Source organism: Euprymna scolopes, chromosome 3 (genome assembly GCF_053919585.1).
Source record: "Euprymna scolopes isolate OS-2025 chromosome 3, ASM5391958v1, whole genome shotgun sequence".
Classification (NCBI taxonomy): domain Eukaryota; kingdom Metazoa; phylum Mollusca; class Cephalopoda; order Sepiida; family Sepiolidae; genus Euprymna; species Euprymna scolopes.
In genome coordinates this window covers 149,398,206-149,423,469 of record NC_136484.1, presented here as the reverse complement: position 1 = coordinate 149,423,469, position 25,264 = coordinate 149,398,206, and the positions used below count along the sequence as shown (strand labels likewise).

Here is a 25,264-nt window from a genome sequence, read left to right as displayed (position 1 = left end):
GTCTTGGCTTTCATATACGGCTTGTAAAAAATCGAAAACAATGATTGACCCTCTATTGTTGTCATTATTTCTTGCCAATGGTAAACAGGTCATGGAAATTCACATCCTTATTTGTCTTGACACTGTGATAATGTAGCAAAGAGACACTTCATCAGAAAAAGGTGAAAATGTCTTGAGTTTCTCTGCAATTTTCCCCAGGTCTTCATGATCTCTTCTGGTTCTTAATGCTCTTGCCTCCTTATGTTATTTACTTTCACTGGTGACAAAGCTCTGGCGAGTGAAACCCTGCATTGCATCACTGAAGGAAAGGGACACTGGCACAGACAGAATCCATAAGGCCCTCTGATGTTCAGACATTCCACTTCCTCTGGTGAGTCCTCCTGCAGTTTTTAAAGAGCACATCAGAGCTTGCTCGATGATTAGGTTGCAACCCAGGCCTGTCCAGTACTGATCAGTACACTTTACAACATGCAAATCATTCATAAATCTATGGAACATTGACAACATATTATGTTCCAGAGTGGCCATTGTCAATGCAAATAAGGACGTAAATGTCCATGACTGTTTACCATTGGCAAAAAGTTGTGGCAACAATGGAGGGTCAATCACTGTGTTTCATTTCATTAAATTGACTTATAGCTGCCAAGTTCCAATTTTTAAATTTTGCCCCATTAGCAACTATTTTTATTGGCTAAAAACCAAATCAAATTTGTTCCAGAATTCCAAATCCCCTATATATCAAATGTCAAGTCGAGTAGTTTGATAGATACCGTTCTGCACACACACTTTTATATATGTACTAGCAGGGTTACTCGACGTTGCCTGGGATTGAATGATGATCAACAAATGTTTCATACACCCATATTTTTATTGTCATCAAAATCGATGAAATAGTCCATTCTTGAATCAAATCGATTGATTACTTGCTCTTGTTAGGGACCCATCTTGGTGTACGTGGAGGAAGTTTCACATGCTTCCCCACAATGACATAATTCACAATATATTGTATTCTACATTGCACTGTAGAGAACCTATTGCTGATTTTATAAACTTATTTTTATATATAACTAGCGAGGAGTACCTGGCGTTGCCCAGGTATTTGGAGGTGTGTGTGTTAAAAAAACAATGTTGGCCGGGTGTTTGGAGGTATAAAAGTAAAAAAAAGTTTTAGTAGGAAGGTAGGATTGAACCCCGAATCCTTGACGCGAAGGTGGAAACGAAAGGGAAAAAAGCCAGACACCTAACCATCTCGGCCACGAGGGAAGAGGAATTGCTAAGTGTGTTCAGTTTAGGTTTATAAAGCAAAATATGCAGGTGCGGGGAAGTGGCGTGATGTTTGACCTAGTTTTGTGCTGCAAGCCAGTTACTGTTTCGCCGCACCCCATCATTCGCTTTTCGAAGATGCGGCGAGCTGTTAAAAGTCGGGCAAATTAAATACACACATGACCCCCGTTGTTAAGTTTTAGATATTATCATTTAGACGTGATATAAAAAGTCTTAAGAAGGAGCAAGCCGCCCAAGCAGGCCTTGGAAAAAAGCCTTTTGCAGACATGCAGAAAAAGCGAACATACATACATACATATACACACACATTTTCGCTTTTATATATATAGATTAATTAATTAAATATGATAACGTGTGTGTTCTTTTGTGTGTCACGTTTACATCCGGGTCCAGGTGTTTGGAGGTGTGTGTTAAAAAAACAACGTTGGCCGGGTGTTTGGAGATGTAAAAGTAAAAAAAATGTTTTAGTAGGAAGGTAGGATTGAACCCCGAAACCTTGACGCAACGGTGGAAACGAAAGGGAAAAAAGCCAGACACCTAACCATTTCGGCTACAAGGGGAGAGGAATTGATAAGTGCATTCAATTAAGGTTAGTAAAGCGAAATATACAGGTGCGAGGAAGTGACGTGATGTTTGACCTAGTTTTGTGCTGCAAGCCAGTTACTGTTTCACCGCACCCCATCATTCGCTTTTCGAAGATGCGGCGAGTTGGTAAAAGTCGGGCAAATTAAATACACATGCGACCCCCGTTGTTAAGTCGTAGATATTATCATTTAGACGTGATATAAAAAGTTTTAAGAATGAGCGACAGCTTCAAGAACTCACCGGAAAAAAGCCTTTTGCAGACATACAGAAAAAGCGAACATACATACATACATACATACATACATACATACATACATACACAGACACATACACACACATTTTGCCTTTTATATATATATATAGATGGTTTGCATCAAAGTTTTAAATGCAATAGTCAAGTATCATGCTTCAACATGCTTCAATCGCACCCCTGTCATATCAAAGAACCTACTGTTGATTTTATATCCCTAGCTTTACTGCTTGTGTGGTGATAATGGCTTGAATTTACGTTTAAAATGAAAAAGTCAAGTATCATTGTGAAATTATGTGTTAAACAGAAATATTCATTTTGAGCGCACATTTGTCATATTAAAGAACCTACTGTTGATTTTATATGTCGGACTAACTTCTCAAATGCACTTGTGATGTTAGGCTGTGTAAGATGTTAACTTTGGTCAAAATCGCCCGTTTCTTCTTTCATCGAATTATTTTGATTATTGATATTTACTGAAGACATTCTGATACAAAACCTATCTAAGAACACTGCCAGGTACATTAAGTACCTTTGTGTAAAATTTCATAAAAATCAACCAAACTGTTTTTGAGTCCATTAGGAACGAACACACAGACACACAGACATACAAACAAAGTTTCTTTTATGTAATAGTAAAGATAGCTAGTCACTTTTTGCGTTCTTATTTGGGAGAAATATATAAAATTAGTTTGAAATTTATATTTATTTTGTTTCTTATTATCTTCATGGGTATTTAACAGTTTAGTTGTAAAGTGAAGTTACAAGTAGAATGTCAGCGCTATTCAATGTATTTGTGGTTGGCTTTCTTTTCTATTCAATGAAACTATCAAGTCTGATAAAATGGCTTCTTTGTCCTGAATTGATTTCTATTGTATGATTAATTTTATTTTAAATAATAATAATAATAAAAATATTAAAAAACGTACAAATAACAAAAACAACACAAAAGAAAAACACAAAAACCACACAAAAAAAAAACTTTTCTTTTAACAATCCAGTTTATCTCATTGTACAAAAAAGTGGAAATTCAAGATGGATGTCCTAATTTATCCGATGTAGTCGGAATAGATTCTTTTCTTTTAAAATAAAATTACTAAAGAACATCTTTCATAAAATTTTGCTGCAAGTTTTCTCGTAATATTCATTCGATATTCAGATAGATAATTATATAAGACTAACCTGGGTGGCCGGCGTTGCCCGGGTATTTGGAGGTGTGTGTTGAGTAAAATAAAAAAAAAAGTGGTAGTAGGCAGGCTGGCTCAAGCCCATACCACGAAGGAAAAAAAGAACATGAAAAAAAATGTGACGTCTTTGCTGTTGCGCACATTGCCAAGCCAGAAGTGACATATGTTTAAATTAAGGCTAGTCAATCGAAAAGAGGGGATGACTTTCAAAAATTTCGGCGAAAAAAACGACCCCTCTCTGTAAAAAAGTGCTCAATTTAGAGTGAAGGAATTAATGTTTTAGCCAATTTTTCGATATTTGTCGTCCGAAGGGTCGAGCTTCAAAACAATACCAATCTCGTGAAAATACATCACCTCTGTCGAAAGTTTTAGGCAGACATACAAACATTTAAACAGACAGGTTAGATTTATATTATAGATTACTGACTGACTAAGATCTCTGGTTTTCCAGTCATCCTTGACTTTTTAGCTGGTATTCAATCTCTACCAAAAATTGGCATGATAAGTAAGGGAATTAAATTCCATTTATACCAATTAGGTGGGCATAAACAGCAAACAGATTTATACTTGTGCAATATTTGTGTAAAAAGATTATAGTAAACACAAACTTTCTTCTATATGTATTTATGTATGTGTATATATATATTTGTTTAAAATATTTTGCCTACCAAACTCCTCCGTCAGTTTTTGATCTATAGACATGAAACTTAATATATAGTGTATCTGAACCCATGCAAAACTTTATATTTGGATTTTAGCCGGGGAAAATTGGTGCAAAAATGTAAAAATCCAACAATGGAATTTATCAGGTGAACATCGAACGACGGTATTACAAATATGCATGCGTAACATAATAGCTATTGGTTCATGTTTTAATTTTTAGCCTTGCAGCAAACGTGTTTTCATAGCTCAGGGATTAACATCAACAGAAAAAGTAAATCGTAAGCTAAACGTTTTGGTTTTGATTCTCGGTGGTAGTGCACGAGTCATTTATTTTCAACTTTTTAAATCATTACTATATGTTGGGTTCGATATAATATAATAATGAATAATAAATCTGCATCAATGAAAATATCACATTTAAGCATATTTTACAACTAGAAAATGTCGGGCGGCCTGCTAGTATATATAAATATATACATGGAAAACTACTTCTGTGGTACCAGTATTCAAGAATTCTGGCGAAAGAACTAACCCATCAAATTATCGCCACATTAGCCTCCTTCCACTTTTCACCAAAATATTTGAGACCATGCTCTAGTCCGTCACCTTACAGATGCTAAACTTCTGACTGACAAACAATATGGATTTAGACAAACCCGTTCCACAGCAGATATCCTAACTGTAATCTCTGCACGTATATATCATTCACTGGACAAAGCGGGGGAGGGCAGAGCGGTAGCTCTAGATATATTTAAGGCTTTTGACAGGGTATGGTGAGGGTCTCCTCAGGAAAATTAAATCATATGGTATCACTGGAAGAATACTTAACATAATTAAATCCTTCTTAGATAAGAGAAAAATCCAGGTTGTCCTCAACGGTTGTACATCTAAACAATATGATATAAATGCGGGAGTGCCTCAGGGATCTATCCTTGGACCTCTACTGTTCCTGATATTCATAAATGACCACCCCGACAAAAATGCCTCTGAGATGGGTATATATGCTGATGACACTACACTCTATAACAGGCATGACAGGAAAACAAATGAACACATAACTAAAGAAATGGCAAAAGCACTAGAGGATGACCTCCAATCTGTAGTGGAATGGGGCCAAAAATGGATGGTCACATACAATGCTGTCAAGACTAAACTGGTTTCCTTTAATAATTACAAGAAACCTTCTCTGCCACCAATAGCAATGGCCAGTGACTCCCTATCTGAGAGTACATCTTTCAAACTGCTTGGCCTAACGTTCACAGGAAACATGAGCTGGAACAATTACATTGAAAACATTGCCAGGGCCGCTGTGAAGAAGGTAGGCTCTCTCTACCATGCTAGAAAACTACTGACACCTGAAAGTATCCTGTACCTCTATAAGGCCACCATTCGCCCATGTATGGAATATTGCTGTCACATTTGGGCTGGTGCATCTGCTGCTAGTCTCTCGCTCCTAGACAAGGTTTAAAAGAGAGTCGCCAATCTGATAGGCCCTGAACTGGCATCTAAGCTTCAGCTTCTGTCCCATCGACGAAACATTGCATCCCTCTGCCTGTTCTACAAGTATTTTAATGGTGAATGCTCTGACGAACTGCAGACATTTGTGCCCCACGACGTAGATACCCTCGACAAACCCGACAGGCAGCTAAATCCCACCCCCACACAGTAGAGATCCCTAGATGTAAAAGATCTTTCTACTCCAATAGTTTCTTCTCCAGAACAACTAGACTCTGGAATTCCATTCCAGGTCCCTGCTTCCCCAACTGTACTGACATGAACCGACATCTTGCTGCCCAAATCCCAACATAGTGACCCAGTAGTTGCTGCCCCTGAAAAAAACAAAAACATATATACGCATATATATATATGTATATATATATATGTATATATATATATATATATATATATATATATATATATATATATATATATATATATATATATATATATTTAAAAGAGTGTAGCCATCAACAATTGTGGGTTTTTTTTTACAAACTCCCATTTAAAGAAAAACTTTTTAGGAAAACATCTGAAGAGAGCACACCCTAAGCTCGAAACGCGTTATAAAAATATTTTAAAATAAAAATATGATGAGAACCTTTAAAAAAAAACCCACAATTGTTGATGGCTACACTCTTTTAAATATACATTTTTTCTCTCGTTGGAACTAAACAACCATCACTTTAAATATATATATATATATATATATATATATATATATATATATATATATATATATATATATATATATATAGGTGGAATGATAAAATTGTTTCACTAGAAAAGACGACATGGTTCCATTTCCATTTGATGAAAACCAGTTTTCTTTCTTTTGTTGCAAATCATCTACTAGTTGCGTAAAAATCCCAAGAGTGATAGAAGCCTTCTATAATGTCTGAAAGTTACACAATGTTCAACAAACGAGATTGGAGATGCCCCGTTGTACAACTCATGCTCTTTATCGATCCGTTATGATTACAGGGCCATTGCCAGCACATACAAAATGCAAATCCAAACGGTTCAACGCTTGAGGACATAGTTCAATGAAGTTTCTGGCCATGGTTATGACTTTTGGTGTGTTTACAAATGAGGGTCACATTATGTCACCTTACATCTTTGAAGTCAGCTTGAATGTCAACATCAAAATGTACTTGCATGTGCTGAAGAGTGTGGTGATCCCCTGGTGCAATCAGGTGGCCGCTGGCAGATCCTGGGTGTAGCAGCAGGACTCTGTGCCGGCTCACTAGTTCAAATGAACCCAGACTTGGCTTCAGAAGGAGTGCTACCACTTTATACCCCTCTCTCACTGACCCTCTTTTTCCCCTGACCTGAACCTGCTGGACTACTTTGTTTGGCCATACGTCAAGAACATCACCAAAATGACCCCCCACAACATCCAACCCAGCCTGATTGTTGCCATCCACCAAGTATTTGCCGAGCTCCTGTCGGCGCTTGTGGAAAAAGAAATGTTCCCAGTTCCAGACCCGTATTGAGGCGGTGATTGAGGCTTTAGGCAGTTACATTAATTAGATGTCAGCTCTACTACATAATCATTAACTGAATTGATTTTTTCAATAAAAGTTTTAAAATAAAGCTGTAGTGTTGTTTTCTTTATGCTAACAAATTTATCGTTCCATCTATATATATATATATATACAGGGTGTCCACAAAGTCTGGCTACATTATGTAGCCAGACTTTGTGGAAGCATCCTGTAGAGTACGTAGCCAGACTTTGTGGGCACCCTGTAGAGTACGTAGCCAGACTTTGTGGGCACCCTGTGTATATATATATATATATATATATATATATATATATATATATATATATGCTTCCATAAAGTCTGGCTACATAATGTAGCCAGACTTTGTGGACGCCCTGTATATATATATATATATATATATATATATATATATATATATATATATATATATATATATTGTGACGGTACCACGGGCCTGTTTCTTGACGAGAACCTCCCTGTACGGTACCAAGGTTGGAGTTCTCAGAGAAAATCCCAAGGCCGGGCACGCGTTTTAAGAAAAAGAAAAGTTTGACGGGTACCGACTGCAAATTATGCGGTCTCTATGGTACAGTGTCCAGGTTCAGACCAGAATCGTCGTGGAATATACTCAAGGCATTCACGGGCGGCAATGTAAGGCAAACAAAAGAGACACAAGTCGACACGGGTATGAGAGTTATTAAATCAACAATTTATTTAAACAAATTGAACCGGATAAAATGTAACTACGAAAACAGAACATGCAAGTGAAATCATAACTGAAATAGCATGAAAAAAAAAAAAGGAATAAAAGAATATATACATGCAGACAATGATTTGGGACAAGGAGAGGGGGGGTGATTGATATTTCGATTGTCTTAGGAAGGTTCTTTTTGTTCTCTTCGATGAGAATCAACGAGATATGAGTGATACTCAGAGAGGGGGGGTCACACTGAAAGTCTCAAGATATAGAGATAGTTTTTCCCTCTTTCCTCTATTTTTTTTTATTTTCTTTTCTTTTCCCCTTTTTTTTTTCTTCTTCCCTTTTTTCTTTTTTTTATAGTCAATGATATGTTACTTATGGGCCGATCAACAGGGGGGGGATTCAGCATTTAGAAAAAAAAACCTTAGTTCGAGGGTTGCTTTTCTTTTCCCCATTTTTTTTCTTTTTCTTTTTCTTTTTTTTCATGGGGCATTCAACAGTTCACATAATTGATCGAGCAAAAACAATTTAGAAAGAGTTACTTAACTTCTTTTGTTGAGTCGACGTTCAATTCACCCGAAGCTTCTTTCCCTTTTATGAGGTGCTGGTTTGAAGGATCGATTCTCGTAAATTCCAATCCATTTATGCTAAGGTGGATATATGTTATTCCTTATCAGCACGGCATGAATTCCAATCGATTAGTGCCAAGGTGGGTATATATTGTTCCTGTGTTGCACGATACGAGTCGACGAGATGTTTTTCTTTTTTTTTTTTTCACCATGCGAATCAACCGCGGTGTTTCCATTTTTCGAGCAGAATGCCCCCACACATGTTTCCGTGTCCACCGCCTTCGTCGAACTGCTTTGATTCTCCCGCGTTTTTCTTGTTGGCGACAGTTGAAGGTCATTGCGTGGGTGTAGAAATCTAGGTCGCTCGGCCAGCCTCGTTTTGACTCCGTCTGCTAAGGATTGGGTGTGGGAAGGGGTGTCTGCTTAATTGATATATATGAAGGGTGTGAAAATGTTTCTCTTAACACCTTCCTCCATAAGAGAAAAAATAACACCTTCCTCCATAAGAGAAAAAAAAGAGAATTGTTCCTCTTTTTTTTTTTTATATTTATATGTATTTAAAATAAAATTACTCGTATGAGACAAGAAAATAATATTTGAGATTAAGGACACCAACTTGTGTCACTCTAAAGAAATGATGTTCGTGGAGTTTCCATCACTTTTTCCTACAGCTATTTTATGAATTTTCCCCCCTTTTTTTTCCTTTCTGTTTCGAATCTACGTGATAAGGCGTCCGCTATTACGTTATCCCGACCCCTTACGTGTCTGATGTCTAGGTCGAATTCCTGCAATATGAGACTCCAGGAGAGTACTCGCCGGTTTTTATTTTTCATTCTATTGACGTATATCAATGGGTTGTGGTCTGTGTATAGGATAGTCGGGCCATGCACCGAGGATACATAGACTTCAAAATGAGATAAACTCATCACTAACGCCAAAGCTTCCTTCTCTATTGTGGAGTAGGATTTTTGAAACTTGCTCAGTTTCTTTGAGTAGTAACTGACTGGGTGTAGTTGATCATCCTCCCCCATTTGTAACAGTACTGCTCCTATCCCGCTATTGCTGGCATCTACCGCCACACTGAAGGGTTTGTCAAATGATGGAGCCTTTAACACTGGCTCGCTGCTTAACATTAGCTTGATCTTCTCAGCTGCTTCTTGACATTCGGGTGTCCATTGAAATCGCTTGTGCTTTTTCAACAGCTCTGTCAGTGGCGCAGTGAGACATGCAAAATTCCTGCAGAACCGGCGGTAATACCCTGCCATGCCCAGGAATCTCCTTGAACTCCTAACATTTTTTGGTATGGGATAATTCTTTATCTCTTCTACTTTGGCCTTTGCTGGGGTGATCTTCCCATGACCAACCACATGCCCTAGATATTTGACCTCGGCCTGGCAGAACTCTGTTTTAGCTAAGTTTATGGTTAATTTGGCCGTTCTTAACCTCTTAAATACTTTTTCAATTGTTTCGATATGTTCTGCCCATGTGTCATTGTAAATGACTATGTCATCGACATATGTATCTACGTTTTTAATCCCAGCAAGGCATGTGTTCATCAGTCTTACAAATGTTGCTTGGGAATTCTTCATCCCAAATGGCATTACGCGATATTGGTATGCTCCTTCTGGGGTTACAAACGCCGATATTTGCTTGGCTCTCTCGGTTAGAGGCACTGCCCAGTATCCCTTAAGAAGGTCGCATTTGGTGATGTATTTGGCATGTCCTATCTTATCTATACAGTCGTCTATTCGTGGCATAGGGTATGCGGCTGCCTTGGTTATCGCGTTCACTCTGCGATAATCTGTACAGAATCTCACTGTTCCATCCGGTTTATCGACCAGCACGCACGGTGATGCCCATTCACTTTGACTGGGCTCTATTATCTCGTGTTCGAGCATGTAGTCTATCTCCGTTTTCATTATCTCTAATTTCTTCGGACTTATGCGATACGGATGTTGTTTAATTGGTTCGCTCTCCTTTAGCTCAACGTCGTGCACTATTGCTCTTGTGCGCGTAGGTGCGTCAGCAAATAGGTCGCTATATTCTGTTACCATTCCTTGTAACTTTTGCCCTTCTTTCGGCGGTAAGTGTGCAAGTTTGCACCCTAGGTTACTCATTATCTCCGAATTCTTTAACTTAATGGGTGGGTCCTTTTCTACAGGAAGATCTCTTTCGGGGTACTCATCACTTACAGCTTCATTGTGACACTGTGCTGTCAATATTGATTTTTCTCCCGCCCTCCTGAAATATCTTTTCATCATGTTCACATGACATACTTGAGTTTTGTTTCTACGCTTGGGGGTAGATATCTTATACTTTAGTGGGCTTATCTTTTCAGTAATTGTGTACGGTCCCTGATATTTCGACTTGAATGGTTGACCATTCAGGGGTATGAGTACTAACACTTCCTCTCCTTCTTCGAACTTTCTATCTACTGCCTTTTTATCGTATGTGGTCTTCATGACCCTCTGACTACTTTCTAGGTGGGTCTTAGCTAACTTCCGTGTTTCGGCTAAGGTTTGTCGCATTTTAGTGACGTAATCTGTCATGTCATTTGGCAAGGGTTCATCGCTGACCATTTATCTTTTATCATTTTTAATGGTCCTCGTACCTGATGACCGAAGACTAGATCGAAGGGACTGAACCCCAACGAGTCTTGGACGGCTTCTCGAGCTGCGAAAAGCACAAATGGGATCCCCTGATCCCATTCGGCATCGTGTTCCATACAATAGCCCCTGAGCATGGTTTTCAGGGTGGCGTGGAAGCGTTCCAGAGCCCCCTGCGATTGAGGGTGATAAGCGCTGGATTTTATGTGGGTGATTCCCAGTTGCTCCGTAGCCTGCTCGAATAGCCTCGACGTAAAATTAGATCCTTGGTCTGTCTGTATGGTTCTGGGTAGCCCCATTTTAGTGAAAAAGTTTATCAGGGCATCTACCACCTTTTTCGTTGATATGTTGCGCAGTGGGATCGCCTCTGGAAACCTTGTGGACGCGCACATTATAGTTAATATAAATTTGTGTCCTGTTTTGGTTTTGGGTAGCGGTCCTACACAGTCCACTATTACCCTACTAAACGGTTCTTCCACTGCCGGTATAGGTTGGAGTGGGGCCGGGGGAATATTCTGGTTGGGTTTTCCAGTCTTTTGGCACGTCCCACAAGTTCTACAGAACGTTTTGACATCTCCCACGATTCCTGGCCAGTAGAAATGTCTGGTCAACTTTTCTAGGGTCTTGTTGACACCTAGGTGGCCCGCCAGTGGTATCTCATGTGCCACTTTCATGATATCCTCTCGATACATGTCGGGTACCATTACTTGTTCCCGCACAGTATCTCCCGACTCTCCCTTTGTCTTCGGGGCATTCCATTTCCTCATTAGTACGCCCCTATTGAGGAAATATTGACTTTTTGATTTGTTAGGATATTCTTCTCCAACCCGACAGAATAAGGGTTTTAGGTCGCCGTCATTCTGTTGCTCCTTGATCAGCACTTGTCGTGGCACGGGTAAACAAGGTTGGGGTGTTACCACCGGTCTCGGTTGTTTTTCCCCTGACGGCTTGTCTTCTACATTTCCCCTCTCTATCGCTCTACTTCTTGTGGTCACCCCTATGGGTTTCCCGTCTTGATATTTCGCGATGTCATTTCCTAGTATCATGGCTACCCCTGTCATTGGTAATTCGTCAATTACGCCTACAGTTATTTCTCCTGAGCCCCAATCCGACACTAAGTGGACTTTAAATAGTGGAATCGTTATGGGTCTGTTTCCTATGCCCCTTATCGTGGTCGCTCTACCTGCGGCTCTTGTCGCTTCTTTAGGCATGCATCCTCTTTTCACTAGGGATTGGGATGCTCCCGTGTCCCTGAGAATGTTAATGGGTTCCCCTTGACCTTCCTTATCTCGCGCGATATATCCTTTCGATATGAAGGGTTCGTACGTTTCATCTATTCCCTGAGATATCGCCCCTTGTGGTTTGGCTGGGGTATTCCAATTCATCTCCGTGAATCGTTTCGCCTGACACTTCGCAGCTACATGACCTGGCTTCCCACAGTTGAAGCATACTATAGGTCTCGCTTCCCATCCCAGTACTGGTCGGTTGGTTGTGTTGAGGGGATTTCTGGTGGGTACTCGTGGATTTTCGTACAGTGTCTTTACTGCACAATGTTCCCTGACCTGTGACTGCATGGGTCCCTGTAGTTTTTGCCCTGCTTCTCTTGTGAGTCAATATGTATTCGTCGGCTGCCGTGGCTATATCGATTGCTGTTTCAGCCTTTTTGTCGGTCAGGTGTATCCTCATGTCATCGGGTATGCAGTTTTGAAATTCCTCAATTAACATGAGTTGTTTCAATTTGTTGAAGTTACCCTCTATGTTTTTGGCATTGCACCACCGATCAAAACAATTCTCTTTGAGTTTAACGAACTCTACGTAGGTTTGTCCCTCACTTTTCTTTGAGTTTCTGAACTTCTGTTGATAAGCTTGTGGGACGAGTTCATAACTTTTAAGAATTGCTTCTTTTACTACCTCGTAATTGGCACAGTCTTCCGCTGGAAGTGCCGCATATGTCTTTTGGGCCTTACCGCTTAATGCCGTTTGTAACAGCATTGCCCAACACTCTTGTGGCCAGCCCATATTTAGGGCGGTTCTCTCAAAGTGCGCAAAGTAATCGTCCGCCTCCTTTTCTACAAATTTTGGGACCCATCGCACTTGTTTAGTTATGTCGAATCTGTTTTGTCCGACTTGCTATGGCTGGTGAGCTATACTTAATTCGCTCATCCTAATCTCTTGCTCGATTCGAGCTTTTTCTACCTCGGCTTTCGCCATTATTCTGGCTTTCTCTAATTCGACCTGATCAGGAGTCATGGTCGTTTTCTCCGCCGGTAAATCTTCCAGCACTTCTTCATCCAAGCGGTCATTGTCTACCATGTGCTCAGCTATCATTCTCATTAATTGGCTTTTCCTCATAGCTCCCCTAACCTCTAGGTCTAATTTCTCTCCTATTACTATTAGATCATCTTTTTTTAATCTATATAATTTATCTGGGGATGGATTTTTAAGAAATTCGTCGGTGTCCGTCATTTTGCCTTACCGTCCGTGTATAATGCACAAGTACGTTCACGAGGATTTTTTTTTTTTTTATTCAAGCAAGGAAATTACACTTGCTTGGTGTATAACTGATCTCCGGAGAGCCCCCATGTGACGGTACCACGGGCCTGTTTCTTGACAAGAACCTCCCTGTACGGTACCAAGGTTGGAGTTCTCAGAGAAAATCCCAAGGCCGGGCATGCGTTTTAAGAAAAAGAAAAGTTTGACGGGTACCGACTGCAAATTATGCGGTCTCTATGGTACAGTGTCCAGGTTCAGACTAGAATCGTCGTGGAATATACTCGAGGCATTCACGGGCGGCAATGTAAGGCAAACAAAAGAGACACAAGTCGACACGGGTATGAGAGTTATTAAATCAACAATTTATTTAAACAAATTGAACCGGGTAAAATGTAACTACGAAAACAGAACATGCAAGTGAAATCATAACTGAAATAACATGAAAAAAAAAAAAAAGGAATAAAAGAATATATACATGCAGACAATGATTTGGGACAAGGAGAGGGGGGGGGGTGATTGATATTTCGATTGTCTTAGGAAGGTTCTTTTTGTTCTCTTCGATGAGAATCAACGAGATATGAGTGATACTCAGAGAGGGGGGGTCACACTGAAAGTCTCAAGATATAGAGATAGTTTTTCCCTCTTTCCTCTATTTTTTTTTATTTTCTTTTCTTTCCCCCTTTTTTTTTCTTCTTCCCTTTTTTCTTTTTTTTATAGTCAATGATATGTTACTTATGGGCCGATCAACAGGGGGGATTCAGCATTTAGAAAAAAAAACCTTAGTTCGAGGGTTGTTTTTCTTTTCCCCATTTTTTTTCTTTTTCTTTTTCTTTTTTTTCATGGGGCATTCAGCAGTTCACATAATTGATCGAGCAAAAACAATTTAGAAAGAGTTACTTAACTTCTTTTGTTGAGTCGACGTTCAATTCACCCGAAGCTTCTTTCCCTTTTATGAGGTGCTGGTTTGAAGGATCGATTCTCGGAAATTCCAATCCATTTATGCTAAGGTGGATATATGTTATTCCTTATCAGCACAGCGTGAATTCCAATCGATTAGTGCCAAGGTGGGTATATATTGTTCCTTTGTGGCACGATACGAGTCGACAAGATGTTTTTCTTTTCTTTTTTTTCACCATGCGAATCAACCGCGGTGTTTCCATTTTTCGAGCAGAATGCCCCCACACATGTTTCCGTGTCCACCGCCTTCGTCGAACTGCTTTGATTCTCCCGCGTTTTTCTTGTTGGCGACAGTTGAAGGTCATTGCGTGGGTGTAGAAATCTAGGTCGCTCGGCCAGCCTCATTTTGACTCCGTCTGCTAAGGATTGGGTGTGGGAAGGGGTGTCTGCTTAATTGATATATATGAAGGGTGTGAAAATGTTTCTCTTAACAATATATATATATATATATAAATGAGTTTGTCAGAAATTCTAACATGAGAAGACTTCTCATTAGAAGTAAACCCTGAACAAATATTCAAAAAATGGTGTGCTGTTTCATCAAGCTATCCAGTATGTCCCCCAGATTGCGGACGAGTGCACTCGCTTCATTAATAGATGGCAGCTTTTAATAAAAAAATAAAAACCATTGACAATAAGGAATTCATATAACAAAATATAAAAAAAATAAAAATAAAAACAAATACTGGCATGCCGGCACCCAGGATAAAAAAGGCCCCTTAATTTGTTTATGCACCAGGTGAGAAGAGGCAGACAATGGTGTAAACCTTCCTGACTCTGTAAGTGGCATTCCAGTGTCAACCATCAGGTTTTGATCACAGAGGTCTTGGACCCCTATCTCCATCACTTTTAGTGAAAATATAAGGAAATCAGAAGCTTAAAAGCCCGGTCATTGTTTGTTGCTGAAAAGAAGATGCTGCTGTTTTGCGATTACTGCTCAAAGTTTGAAAAGTGGAGCAAAACAGCAAATCAAATTCTGGCCAAGAAGATTAAGGAAGCTGATCTCCCTTATGAGACAAAGAATACATTGGTTGGTTGACTAGATGGGAGTATATAGGACAGAAGAACTGATCATTCTCATTAAGAATGCTGCCCTTAAGGAAGAGTCAAGATTAGAGAAGGAAAAGAAGTTGACATTGGTATGGCCTATGGAATATGCTCGAGCAAAGCATGCCGGACAAAAGCAAAGGACAGAAACCTAGAGGAAAATATTCTTCCACTTCTGTCCAAGCAAAAGAAATGTTTCACCAGCAAAAATAACATTCTGAAGGTTTTTGATAAGGTTGAGATGGAATACATAAAAACATAAGTAGCAGCTCTCATTAGAAAAAAAAAACCCAGAATTTTCTGGAAAACCCCATAAAAATTCCCATCATTGATAAATACACCACCTAAAAAACATAGCCAGAATCACATCACCATGCACCTGTTTTAAAAAAATACATTGCAAATATACCCATTGAACCAAGTGCAAGAGAGATTCAAACAATTGCACTTGAAAGGGACGGTCAAAATCTTAAAAAGATCTATTGGTTGAAATATATAAGATAGTAGATGATTGTTTGGCACCTAGTAGGATGCCCCATCTTCAGCTTGAACAAACTGATAAGAAAACACACACACACACACACACACACACACACACACACACACACATGAATATATATCTACACATGTATATATATAATAAATACAAGCATATATATATATATATACATACACACACATATAACAGATATATTTATATAACTACACACACACATACAATGTTTCTTTTATATAATAGTAGTGACACACACACACACATAAATGCGGATATATCTCAGGAGTCGATCCTTAGACTTTTATTATTCCTGATATTCACAAATGATCTCCCTGATAAAATTGTCTCTGAGATGAGTATATATGCTGACGACACCATGCTTTATAACAGGAACGAAGAGAAAATGAAAACACATATCCAAGGCAATAGTGAAAACCCGAGAAGAAAACTGTTAAAGAGTTACAAAGGAAGACAGCATGCCAAAATAAAGTAACAACATGTATTGCAAAGCATTCAATAGGTGGGTTGTTCGTTGTAGCTGACAAATGACCTAGGTTGGTTCACTGGATATTGACTGAAACCTTATGGCTTAGTCTTCTGGTATTTATTGAAATTAGAATAGTCTATTAGTAGGTAACATAGGTTAGTTCCACCACAACAGCCTGAAAGTATCCTGTACCTCTATAAGGGCACCATTCGTTCATGTATGGAGTATTGTTGTCACATTTGAGCTGGTGCATCTGCTACTAGTCTCTCACTACTGGACAGGGTTCAAAAGAGTCGCCAAAAGTCCTGAACTGTCTGCAAGACTTCAACCTCTGACCTATCAACAAAATGTTGCATTCCTTTGCCTGTTTTACAAGTATTTTAATGGAAGGTGTTATGACAAACTATAAGCCCTTGTACCCCCCTCAACGTAAATGCTCCCAACAAACCTGACACGCAGTAAAATCCCACCCTTACATGGTAGATATCCTTAGATGCCAGACAGCCTTCTACTCTAATAGTTTCTTCTCCAAAAAGCTTAATATAAAGAAAACTTCATCAACCACTAATAGCTATGACTAAAGATACATTACCTGAAAGTACTTCTTTCAAACTCCTCACCTTCACGTTCACAGGGAACATGAGCTGAAACAGATACATTGAGAGCATTGCCAAGACCCTGTGAAGAAGGTGCGCTCTCTCTACTGTGGAAGTATCCTGTATCTCTACAAGGCTACCATTCGCTCATGTATGGAGTACTGTTGCCACATTTGTGCACCTGCTACTAGTCTCTAGTTCCTGGACAGGATTCAAAAGAGAATCGCCAACCTGATATGTCCTAAACTGTCATCAAAGCTTCAACCTCTGTCCCATCAACGAAATGTTGCATCCTGCTGCCTGTTCTACAAGTATTTTAATGGTGGATGCTTCGACAAACTACAAGCCCTTGTACTCCTTTGATGTAAATATTCCTGACAAACCTGACAAGCAGCAAAATTCCACCCTTACACAGTAGAGATCACTAGATGTAAGAAAACCTTCTACTCCAATAGTTTCTTCCCCAGAACTGCTAGACTTTGACATTTACTTCCGGGTTCCTGCTTCCTTGTCTGTACTGACATACAAAAATTCAAGTGTAATGTAAAGAAAGATCTTGCTGCTCAACTCCCTACATACTATTCCTGCAACTTATGTCCCAGATAGTAGTCCCTTACATCAAAGTGGCACTGTGCCTTGTTTGGGGTTAAAATGCAATAAAAATTTTTTTTTTATTTTTCACATTTTTCTTTAAAAAATTAGGCATTGCTCGTATTTTGCATTTTCACCCCAAACAAGGCACAGTGCTACTTTGATGTGGGGTGTTACTATCTAGGGCATAAATTGCAGGGATACTATGTAGGGAGTTGAGCAGCAAGATGTCTGCTTACATTACACTTGAATTTCTGCATGTCAGTACAGTCGGGGAAGCAGGAACACAGAAGGATATAGTGCATATATATATATATATATATATATATATATATATATATATATATATATATATATATATATATATGTGTGTGTGTGTGTGTGTGTTCATATCACATTTTGTCTTGCAGCCGTGTCAAACGCATATCTTATTTTTCTTTTATTAATATTATTGGAATTACCCCCCTTTTCCTTGTACATATTTGTGAATTATTCCATGGATTTCGGCCTTTTGGATTATTTTGGACCATCTTCCAATTATGCGATTTCCTTGGATTTTACTTGTGCGAATGGAAATTCAATTAACTTTCTTTGATTTATATTTTTGGATTTTACCATCATTGGATAATTTACCTTTCACCAGACTATCCATGTGAATGGATAGTCTTGCGAAAGGTCTGAGATAGTCTGGTGAAATCACCTTTTTCTTCACCATGTTCCCTCTGCTTCACTTTTTGTTATCAAGTAAGATCTTTGACTTACAGTTTCATCAAATACTTTTGTATACAAAATTCGATCTCGTATTTTGCTAATTCCTACCCTCTGATGAGAAGAATAGTATTTCTTCAAAACTTTGCGGATTAAGGACTATCCACCTATTAAGTGTTTCCTTTTCAGACTAAATATGTTTTTAACTCTTTTTCAAAGTGTTTTTTAATATGTTTTATTAACTATTTGCTCCTATATATATATATACATATACATATATATATATATATATATATATATATATATATATATATATATATATATATATATATATATATATATATATTTAAAAGAGTGTAGCCATCAACAATTGTGGCTTTTTTTAAAGGTTTTCATCCTATTTTTATTTTAAAATACTTTTATAACGCATTTCGAGCTTAGGGTGTACTCTCTTCAGATGTTTTCGTAAAAAGTTTTTCTTTAAAATGGGAGTCTGTAGAGTTATTTTTACCTTCGCTGATACTAAATGTGTTTTTCAGAGTGATGTGTGGTCTCAGACATTCTGACTCCAACTGTAAGTGTTCAAAGTGTCCAGTCAAAGTTAGATTCAAAGAAGGGGTTTTGGTCCATTTGGTGAAGGTTTTTATGTTTTTTTTAGGGTTCTTCTTAAAGACTTTCTTTCCCCATGTATATGTATGCACATGTATGAGTGGGTAAATGTGTTCGTGTGGATATGGATATACACGTATGTGTGAGCCCCTGCATATGTCTGTGTGTGTGCATGTGTGTGTGTGTGTGTATGTGTATGTGTATGTGCCTACATAGTATGTGGATGTTTGTGAGTGTATATGCACATACATGTATGTGTGTATATATATGTGTGTATGTGCGTGTATATGTGTGTGTATATATATCTTCTCCTACTTATTCTCCATCTTACTTGTGTGGGTGTGGGTGCGTGTACTTATGTCTGAATGATTAAGCGCATATATACATGCGTGTTTTGGTTGGGGGGAAAAATAGGTAAATATATATATATATATATGTATATATATATATATATATATAGGTATATATATATATATATATATATATATATATATATATATATAAAAATAAAAATATGAAAAAATAAAAATAATTGACGTGTTAGTGGTTGATGTGTGTGAGTACGTGTGTGAGTGTGTAGGTGAGTATGTATATATGTATGCTCCTACATATATTTCTATGTATGTGCGTGTGTGTATGTGTGTGTGCCTGCGTGCGTGTGCGTATGCATGTGTACATGTACATGAATGTATATGTATGCGTGTGTGATTGTGTTTGAGTGTGTGCTATACATGGGGAAAGAAAGTCTTTAAGAAGAACCCTAAAAAAACCATAAAAACCTTCACCAAATGGACCAAAAACCCTTCTTTGAATCTAACTTTGACCGGACACTTTGAACACTTACAGTTGGAGTCAGAATGTCTGAGACCACACATCACTCTGAAAAACACATTTAGTATCAGCGGAGGTAAAAATAACTCTACAGACTCCCATTTTAAAGAAAATTTTTTTACGAAAACATCTGAAGAGAAACGCGTTATAAAAATATTTTAAAATAAAAATAGGATGAAAACCTTTAAAAAAACCCACAATTGTTGATGGCTACACTCTTTTGAATATACATTTTTTTCTCTCGTTGGAACTACACAACCATCACTTTAAATATATATATATATATATATATATATATATATATATATATATATATATATATATATATATATATATATGCAGGGAGGATGAGAAGGCCTTAAATAATACATGTAATTTAATTGTATATGTGCTCAGTAAATAGTAAGAAGTATTTTCTAATCAGAGCAAGAATAAGTGACATGTTTAATAAGATTAACTTTTTGGCTGTCACTGAATCACTGTAGAACACCAACAAAATGTGTTAGCATCGAAACATTAGTCAATCTACATGGATTCTTCCTAATATTTATATAATTTTATTTCTAAAGATCTATTCAAGCATTAAGTACATTTGAAAATAATATTGTTTTTTTTTTTTTTTAGTTCATGTTATCAATATATTTGAACTTAGATATGCGTGCGCGTGTGTGTATGTGACGCAGTTGTACATGACGATACATATGCAAGGGAGATAACTAATTTTGTGTTTTTCACAAAAACTGACAAAAATCAATTCCAATTTTCCACAAAAACAAAAAACGTTAAAAACAAAATGGAAGAATTAAATAAGAAAATTTAATAGTAAATAAAATATTTTTTGTTGCATTAAAATTTTATAAAAATTTATTAAACCGGTTTTAATTTTACTTTTTAATTCTTATTCAATATAAAAGGAAATAGTTATTTTTTTTTGTAAAACTCTTAAAACAGGAAACTAATAATTCAAATAAAGAATATTAATTAACGAACAAAACCATAAATAACAAAATAATAATGTTAATAATAATAGTAATTATTGTCTTTGTCAATGGGTACTACATGTGTTAGAATTCTCTTATGTAAAAGTGAAATAAAAGTCTAGTCGAAATCTTTAATTTTGACTGGATTTTCACTCAATGATTAATAAAAACATGCTATTGAATGCCCCAAAGTTGATTATTATCTCTCTCCCATGACAGAATGTGGGATTTGAAGAGCCAGCTGAGAAAAGCATTCTGACATGTAAAAAGTTTTCTGGGCAGTTCAATCAGCATTCCCAAGTTCGGGCGCCTCAGGCGATTAGATATTATTTTTTACTCATGTTCACCTAAAACAAGGCATATCACGATTTGGACATAAGGGGCTACTATTTGGGATAATGCATAGGAAAGACTAACAAGATTTTGATTTAAGTTCCATTTAAACTTTTGCATATCAGTACAGTCACGGAAGTAAGCAGCAATAATGGAATTCCAAGTGCAGCTATTTGAGGGAGGAAACTATTAGAGTAGAAAGCGTTCTGGCATTTAAGGACCTCAAGGGTTATGATTTTTTTTTCTAAGTGGATTTGATATAAACTAAGCCCTTCTCAAAGGCTAAGAAAGCCAGTCTGTGTGTATACGTGTGTGTATGTGTGTGTGTGTGCGCGCGCGTGTGTGTGTATGCGGAGGGGGGGAGGGGCTCCCAAAACTTCACAGGATCAAGCTCATATCTCAGTCAATTGGGAAAAAAATAAAATTGTTTCAACCATTGTCAAACGTTTTAATTAATTAACCAAAATATTAAATTCCAATAGATGTTTAGGTTACTTGATTTAAATTACAAAAAAAAAAAAGATTAAAAAGTGTTTTTACATAGCCAATATAGAAGTTATTGTTTTTCTAATTTTATTAAAATTCTTTTTGCTAAATTAATTAAAAAACAAAGATATTTTTCCAATTAAAATTGCTTTTTTGTCAGCTTTTGTTTAAAAAATCGAGTTACCTCCCTTGGATTTGCATCGTAATTTACAACTGATGAGCGTGTGCGCGCGCGCTCGCACACACACACACACACACACACACACACACACACACACACACACACACACACACACACACACACACACACACACACATATATATATATATATATATATATATATATATTAAATCGAAGTTTCCATTTAGTTAAATTATTTCCCTTTAACGGGAGAGAAAAAAATTCACTCAGTAAGTCAACGTCATTCGGCAGTCATTTTGTTTAGACAAATTAAGCAGCCATAAATCAAGGAAATTATTATCATACTTTATTTCATTGAAAAATAGAGTAGTACATAAAATAAGTTTCTTTAATATATGCCAAAAAGCAGTTGATGCAATATCGTGTCTATATTCATTTGTACACATAAATGAAAGAAATAAGTAAAGCAAGAGTAATCTCCCTTACAACGTGAAAGTTTAGTCAAATTACGCAGGCTAAGAAAATATTAAATTCGTCAGAAATCTTTTCTTTACTTTTTGTTTTCTAATCCAAATGTAAAAAACAAAAAACAAAAAACAACAGCAACAACAATAAAAAAGAACACCAGAATCGTAAATTTCAAAATGCAATATTTATTCATAAATCAATTGATTTCTCAATATAATGACAGGTTCTAATCATAATATCTAAAAATACAATAATCTACATGATTTATAAAATGTTGATACATATTTTTTCTATAATAAAACAGGAAGAGTAATTATTTCCCAGGAAAAATTAGATCGACATGTGTAAGTCTTGTCCGCCGAATTATTAAAAAAAGCATTTATTTTAAGCATTAAACTTTTTATATTTCTGAAATTTTCAGATGAGGATTAATTAATCATTGTTTGGACTACTGTTTTCATTTTGAGTGTTATTTCCACAATGTTTCAGTCGGTGTAATCTCTGATATAATGAAAGAGCCCGTGTCTTCGTAAAATTCAGTTGTAAAGTTACACTTTCCTAAAGGTTGAAAGTTCAATCCTCAGTGTAGGCCATACAATTGCGAATTAATTAAGACTTCTACCCAGTCATGGTTGAAGAGCACGCTATCCTCATGTATTAAATAAAGATTTCCATTCGAAAATCCATGCAGGTTGCCAAGTTCGACAGAACGATTTCAGAATTTGACAAGATACACCTGAAGAAGGTTAAAGGTTACATCGATCAAAATGTTGCCAAAATAACATTCAATATGAGGACAGTAGTCCGAATAATCTGAATAATATGATTCAAATTTTATATTTATTTTTTATTAAATCGTTCTTTTTTTAAGAGACACTTCCAAAACATTGTCGTCAGTTACACAGGTGAAACATTATACAATTAAAATTTTTAATCAACATAACTGTTTTACACAATCGAACTGACGATTCTCTTTCTCTCTCTCTCTCTCTCTCTCTCTCTCTCTCTCTCTCTCACACACACACACACACACACACACACACACACACACACACACACACACACACACACACACACACACAATTTCAACTCTGAAGAAATTAATAGATTTAAATGTTGATATTGTCAGTGTAAATCAAATAGCTTTTAAATATATAATCAACTACCAGGCTGTCTGCCGTTGCCCGATCGTAAAATATGCTTTAATATGATATTTTAATTTATGCAGATTTAGCATTTATTATTAAAGCGCTAAACCCTGTATTGATTATATAGTAGTGACTCCTTAGTGGCCCGGTCAGAAAATGCTTAAATATAATATTTTGATTTATACAGATTTTTCATTATTACAGAGCCAATTTTCTATTGAATAGTGTACCCGGTATATAGTAATATTGAATAGTGTACCCGATATATAGTAATATTGAATAGTTTACCCGATATATAGTAATATTGAATAGTGTACCCGATATATAGTAATATTGAATTGTGTACCCGATATATAGTAATATTGAGTAGGGTACCCGATATATAGTAATATTGAATAGTTTACCCGATATATAGTAATATTGAATAGTGTACCCGATATATAGTAATATTGAATAGTGTACCCGATATATAGTAATATTGAATAGTGTACCCGATATATAGTAATATTGAATAGTGTACCCGATATATAGTAATATTGAATAGTGTACCCGATATATAGTAATATTGAATAGTGTACCCGATACATAGTAATATTGAATAGTGTACCCGATATATAGTAATATTGAATAGTGTACCCGATATATAGTAATATTGAATAGTGTACCCGATACATAGTAATATTGAATAGTGTACCCGATATATAGTAATATTGAATAGTGTACCCGATATATAGTAATATTGAATAGTGTACCCGATATATAGTAATATTGAATAGTGTACCCGATATATAGTAATATTTAATAGTGTACCCGATATATAGTAATATTTAATAGGGTACCCGATATATAGTAATATTGAGTAGGGTACCCGATATATAGTAATATTGAATAGTGTACCCGATATATACAGTGCGTTACTTGCTTTATTGCAGATCATATTTTATTTAATAACTTTCTTAATACTAAACATAATTAATTCAAATTTTGTACAGCCATTGAACACACTTTGACAGGTTAGTCTATAAAATTTTATCCAAATATTCTTACTAGTTCAAAAGTTATACCAATTTTTGAAAAAGATGAAATTTTTACTGTTTCTCGCTTTATTGCAGGAGTTCTAAAAATGCCTAAAAATGGACGATTGACTGCACCAGAGAAGAACAGGATAACCGCAGGTCTTGCAGAGGGTCTTACAATTCTCCAGTTATCAGAAGAACTTGGTAGAGATAAGAGAACTGTGGCATCCTTTGTGGAGAACCCAAAGATTTCACCACGTAAGGATAAGGGCAAAAGAAAGGTCATTTCTCCTCGTGACATGCGAAAAATAAGCAAAGAAGTCAATAAGGACCCAAATGACACCAGCAGGTCTATTTTTATAAAAGCTGGCGTTGCTGCAATGTCAAGAAAAACAAGATGTAGTATTTTAAACGAAATTGCAAGAAACGTAAAACCCATTTCAAAACCTCCTTTGAACCAAACCAACATGAAAAAACGCATAGCTTGGGCACAAAAATACATGAAAACAGACTTTCAACAAGTTTTATTCACGGATGAATCGAGAGCCACGCTGGATGGTCCAGATGGATGGGTTAAAGTTTGGAGTCCTAAGGGAGATCCTATGCCATATCGTATCAGGCGTCAAGGAGAGGGGAGGAGTTATTTTTTGGGCTGGAATCGTTGGAGATGAACTCTTAGGACCCTTCAGACTGCCTGACGGCGTTAAACTTACCAGCCAAACATACATCCAGTTTTTGGAGGAGCATTTGTCACCTTGGCTGGACGACCCGAGCTTGGTTCCCATGCAAAGCTCCTTTAACTGTTCACGTTTTCTATTCTTTTTTCAGATTGTTCAGTGTCTGGAACCGACTTAAGCAGCCGGCAGGACTAGAGGTTACCCACGTACCCTTTTGTGGTGAAGGCCCTCTAGCTTCCAAATCGGCGGGTCGGGGAAGGGCACTGGGCCAACAAATCAAGAGGCAGGCCTCTGCCTCTAACACCATGGGGGACGCCCCTGGTGTTGTGCCGAGAAGGGGGGGTGTCACATCC

General features: G+C 37.1%; 1 protein-coding gene across 1 annotated transcript in view; it reads left to right on the top strand.

The window, feature by feature from the left end:
• The window catches only part of LOC145262843 (uncharacterized), a 244,232-nt gene that overhangs the window by 59,533 nt on the left and 159,435 nt on the right, over nucleotides 1–25,264 (top strand). The window lies entirely within an intron of this gene.